Here is a 6,000-nt window from a genome sequence, read left to right on the forward strand (position 1 = left end):
TGCGTGCAAGACAAACGCCCTACCCACTGTGCTATCACTCCAGCCCCAAGGCAGTTAATTTTTTTATCCTTTTTTGGGTCATACCTGGTGATGCATGGGGATTGCTCCTTTCTCTTCACTTAGAAATTACCCCTGGCAGTGCTCAGGGGACCTTATGGGATGCTGGGAATCAAACCCGGGTCGGCCGCGTGCGAGCCAAATGCCCTATCACTCCAGCCCCAAGGCAACTAATTTTTTTTTTTTTTGCTTTTTGGGTTACACCCAGCGATGCTCAGGGGTTACTCCTGGCTTTGCACTCAGGAATTACTCCTGGCGGTGCTTGGGGGACCATATGGGATGCCGGGGATCGAACCCGGGTCGGCCGCGTGCAAGGCAAACGCCCTACCCGCTGTGCTATCACTGCAGCCCCAAGGCAACTAATTTTTCATGAAAGCTATGCGGAAGAGTAGGAGAAAAGAGGAGAGAGCATACTAAAGTTTTATCACTTTTGGAATATAATTATAAAAATATAAACGCATTTTATGGAGATACACCTGACACATCACTGTGCTAGTTTTTGGTGGACAACCTACCAATTTACATACACTCTGCAAAAGGAGTTGTTAAAAACATCTCAAGAATGCCAACAGCAAAACTTTTTAATTTCAACATGTGACTGGCTTAATTTTTCTGATGATAAAACAATATGGGTTCACAGTGGAACATTAAATAATGCACATGAAGTGTGAATAAGAAGGAGAAGGCGTGAGGCTGGGGGGATAGTAGGGGCTAAGGCTCGTGTCTTGTGCACAGCAGGCCCAGGCTTGATCCCCCGAATTTTGTCTTGGAGCCACACCCAGCTATGCTCAGGGCTCACTTCTGGCTCTGCATTCAGGGCTCACTCCTGGGGGTCCATACGGGGTGCCGCAGCTCGAACCCAGGTCAGCCACGTGCAAGGCAAGCACTCTGCCCACTGCACTTTCTCTCCAGCCCTTTTTTTTTCTTTTTTTTTTGGGGGGGGGTCACACCCAGGGATGCTCAGGAGTTACTCCTGGCTCTGCACTCAGGAGTTACTCTTGTAGATGCTTGGGGGACCATAGGGGATGCTGGGGATCGAACCTAGGTCATCCAAGTGCAGGGCAAGCGCCCTCCCGGCTGTACTGTCTCTTGGGCCCAACAACTGAAGCTTTTCTTACCACTGGAGGAGCAGCTTGGTGAACAGTGCTGCCCCCTACAGGACCCAGAAGGAGTCAGGCGCCGCAGTGCCCTTGGACCAGGCCGGACGGGGCCCACGTTTCCAGAGCTATGGTCAGTTCTCCCCAAAATAGCCCCTACAGCTGGTTTTTCTAAATGAGGTCCCAGGATCTAATCTGCTTCCATCCTTTAAATCTCTTCTCATTAGAACAGACCCTATTTCTGTCCTGTGCGTGGACTGGATGGCGCTCGTGTCTGGTAGAATATCCACCCTCTGGATCAGCCCCCTCGCTCTGTGGGTGCAGTTCAGTTGCTTCTTTTACCTCCTATTTTTTTTTTCCTGTGTTGATGTAATAACTCAGATAGAGCAACCAGAAGTGGGGGTCAGAGGTGGGCAGAAGGATGAAAGGGAAGGAAAAATCTCTAGAAGAAAACAAGAGAACAAAATGAAGGAAGGGGGGCTGGAGCGATAGCACAGCGGGTAGGGTGTTTGCCTTGCATGCGGCCGACCCAGGTTTGATTCCCAGCATCCCATATGGTCCCCCGAACACGGCCAGGGGTAATTCCTGAGTGCAGAGCCAGGAGTAACCCCTGAGCATCGCCGGGTGTGACCCAAAAAGCAAAAAAAAAAAAAAAAAACCCAAAAGGAAGGAAGGAAGGAAGGAAGAAAGGAAGGAAGAGAGGGAGGGGGAAATTCTAAAAGGATAGAGAATTGAGAACAGGAATAATGGAATCACAAGGACCCGTAATGAGGGGATGTTGATTTTTGGGTCACACCCAGCAATGCTAGGGCTTACTCCTGGCTCTGCACTCAGGAATTACTCCTGGTGGTGCTCGGGAGACCACATGGGATGTCGGGGTTAGAACCCAGGTTGGCCACATGCAAGGCAAGTGCCCTCCCCACTGTACTATCGATCCAGCCCCGTGACACCGCAATCTTTTCACGCACACCTAGAATATTTGTGAAAATAGACCAGTCATTTCAGCATGAGGCAATCTTTGGTTAATGGCAAAAAAGTTGGCTTGTTAGTACTTGCTATAGACTTTGGGCTCCAATTCCAGCACCCCCAGTCTCCTCAGGAAGGCAATGATATCTTCTGACTACCATGTCATTCAAGAATAAATCAATAGGGGGCTGGAGTGATAGCACAGCGGGTAGGGCGTTTGCCTTGCACGCGGCCGACCCGGGTTCGATTCCCAGCATCCCATATGGTCCCCTGAGCACCGCCAGGGGTAATTCCTGAGTGCAGAGCCAGGAGTGACCCTTGTGCATCGCCAGGTGTGACCCAAAAAGCAAAAAAAAAAAAAAATAATAAAAAATAAATCAATAAAGGGCTGGAGCGATAGAACAGCAGGTAGGGCATTTGCCTTGCACGCCGGGTTGTGCCCAGCATCCCATATGGTCCCCTGAGCACCACCAGGAGTATTTCCTGAATGCAGAGACAGGAGTAATCCCTGTGCATCGCCGGCTGTGACCCAAAAAGAAAAAAAAAGAGTAAATCAATTAAATCAATGATCAGAAAATATAGAAATAAAAATAAGCCTCTTTAAATCATTGATGAAGAACCAAAATGAAAGCACTATGGATTTTTAAATACATTTAGAAGTGGATGGTCATGGAAATTCCCGGGGTTAGAACATATAAAGAGAAACGAGCATACGCGATCCAAGTGCTGAGGATCAATAAACCGAACATCCAACAGGAGGAACACGCAAGAGAACAGCTGAATAAACTCAACCCGGGAGGCATAAGAGCAGAAGTTCAATAAAACAACCATGAAATGGTACCTGGGGGGGAGGGCGCCTGCCTTGCATGCGGCTAACTGGGCTTGATCCCCGATACCGTACAGGGTCCCCCAAGTTCACAGGAGTGATCCATGAGCACAGAGCCAGGAGTAAGCCCTGAGCTTGGCGAGGTGTGGCTCCCAAAACACACACACACACACACACACACACACACACACGAGTAAAGAAAGAAATATTGGGAGTTAAAATAATGCATATTCATCCAATATTGGACATGCCAAAAACAGTAACAATAAGTCTCTCAATGAGAGACGTTACTGGTGCCTGCTCAAACAAATCGATGAGCAACGGATTTATTTATTTATTAATATTTTTTGCTTTTTGGGTCACACCCAGCGATGCACAGGGGTTACTCCTGGCTCTGCACTCAGGAATTACTCCTGGCAGAGTACTGGGGGACCATATGGGATGCCGAGATCGAACCTGGGTCCGCCTCGTGTAAGGCAAACGCCCTATTTGCTGTGCTAACACTCTGGCCCCAAATCTCCTGCATTTTTCATTAGAGGATTATTTGTTTAAAAGCCTCTCAGGGCCAGAGACATAGCTTAATGCGTCGAGCTCATGTTTTGCATGCAGGACCTTGTCATTATATACGGTCCCGGGAACATCATTAAGAGCCAGGAACGGTCCCCAACCTACCATCAGGTGTGACCCCAAAACAACACCCCCAAAGCCATGGAATGATTATGATATTTGGGTACATGCCAACAAATTCTCTTCCCAGAATACACTCATGTGATATTCAGATTCTCCTTGCCCCACGGTTAAAGCTCGAGGCTTCAAATATTTAAAATTGGTCTTTGTAGTCTCTGCAGAAGTTGATTGGAGGGGCTGGAGCGATAGCACAGCGGGGAGGGCGTTTGCCTGGCACGTGACCGACCCGGGTTCGATTCCCAGCATCCCATAGGGTCCCCCGAGCACCACCAGGAGTAATTCCTAAGTGCAGAGCCAAGAGTAATCCCTGTGCATCAATGGGTGTGATCCAGAAAAAAAAAAAGTTGATTTGATGCCTCATGGTCTTTGCCCTTTGTTAGCGGGGAGCTTCCCAGACCATCCTACTTGAGCGCTGAAGAGGGTCTTTCAGATTCAACACACTGAACGCTTTCTCTGAGGAAAACTTGCTGAGTTAGCGATCTGAAGCCGAGCTGCCCAATTAAACACACATTTCCACATCGACTCAGTGCCTCCAGCAGGCTGGCATCTGTATTAGAAATATGAACAGTTTTCTTCTAATCTTTGGATGCAAGAGCCCGAGGTTAGCAGAGAAGAGAATAACTCGTTTGGATTCATTTCCCACTTTTTAGATGTTTGGCGGTGAAATGAACAGCTGTCATTTCTGACCATCAGACTGGATGGGGGGGGGGTCGGAGTGATAGCACAGCAGGGAGGGCATTTGCCTTGCACGCAGCTGACCCGGGTTCAATCCCCAGCATCCCATAAGGTCCCCCGAGCACCGCCAGGAGTAATTCCTAAGTGCAGAGCCAGGAGTCACTCCTGAGCCTCGCTGGATGTGACCCAAAAAGCAAAATAAATGAATAAAATAGAATATTTTTTTTTAAAAAAGAAGACGGTTGCTTGTTTGATTTTATTCCTTTTCCTTGATACCTCCCAAGCAGTGCTCAAGGCCCTGGGGTCACTCCTGACAATGAATTCTCGGTTAACCAGTTTGGACAAGTGAATGCATGCTCTGTACTTGTTTACTTGGTTGGTTTTGTTTGGGGACCACATCTGGTGGAACTCAGGGCTTACTCCTGGCTCTGTGTTCAGAGATCACCCCCGGCCATGCTCAGGGCACCATGTGTGGTGCTGGGGATTCAAACCAGATTCAGCAACACGGAAGGCCAGAGCCTTTAGCTCCTGTACTCTCTCTCTGTCCCTTGTCCTCCTTACTTTCAGGGGTGCAATGGGGCTCAAACTTCAGTTTTTGGTACCGTAATGACAGTATAGCGGGGAGGGGAGTGGGGAGGGCATTTGCCTTGCACACGGCAGGCCCAGGTTCGATTCTCAGCATCTCATATGATCCCCTGAGCACCAGCAGGACTGATTCATGAATGCAGAGCCAGGAGCAATGCCTGAGCATCGCTGGGTATGGCCCAAAAACCAAAAAGAAAAAAAAAAAACCACAACACTTCAACTGTTAAAGGTGTTTGGTTCCCGGGGGCTGGAGTGATAGCACAGCAGGTAGGGCGTTTGCCTTGCACGCGGCCGACCCGGGTTCAAATCCCAGCATCCCATATGGTCCCCTGAGCACCACCAGGGGTGATTCCTGAGTGCATGAGCCAGGAGTGACCCCTGTGCATTGCCGGGTGTGACCCAAAAAGAAAAAAAAAAAACAGTTAAAGGTGTTTGGTTCCCAAACAGGCAGCTAGAGCCAATGAACTCAATGAATCACACACCCAACCTGGGGGTTGTCCAGATGCCCGTCCTCTCCAACACCTGACAGGTGCCTGGGAAGGCCTCCCCCTCCTCTCAGGAGCTCCCTGCCTGCACCCACACTTTGGTGGTGCTGACCTGCTGCGGGCGGGGTCGATGCCAGTGGAGTTTCCTGCCTTTGCTTCCCACCCCTCCCCCATTGCAAACCCACTGCGCCCCGCCCGGGCCGGCCTCTGGCTCTCTACTCAAGACCCCCAGACTGGGCCTCCGCTCTGAAAATGTTCGCTGTGGGGCCGGAGAGACCATACTGCAGAGAGGGCGCTGGCCTTGCACACGGCGGACCAGGGTTCAATCCCCCGCATCCCATGCGGTACCCTGAGCACAGAGCCAGGAGTAACCTCGGAGCACTGCAGGGTGTGACCCATCCGCCCCAAAAAAGGGGGGAAACAAAGCCACATCAGAGATTTGAGCAGAAGGAGTTTATAATTAAATATGGGCTGGAGCGATAGCGCAGCGGGTAGGACGTTCGCCTTGCACGCAGCCGAACTGGGTTCGATTCCTCCACCCATCTTGGAGAGCCCGGCAAGCTACCGAGAGTATCTCGCCTGCACGGCAGAGCCTGGCAAGCTACCCGTGGCGTATTCGATA

Source organism: Sorex araneus, chromosome 6 (genome assembly GCF_027595985.1).
Source record: "Sorex araneus isolate mSorAra2 chromosome 6, mSorAra2.pri, whole genome shotgun sequence".
Classification (NCBI taxonomy): Eukaryota; Metazoa; Chordata; class Mammalia; order Eulipotyphla; family Soricidae; genus Sorex; species Sorex araneus.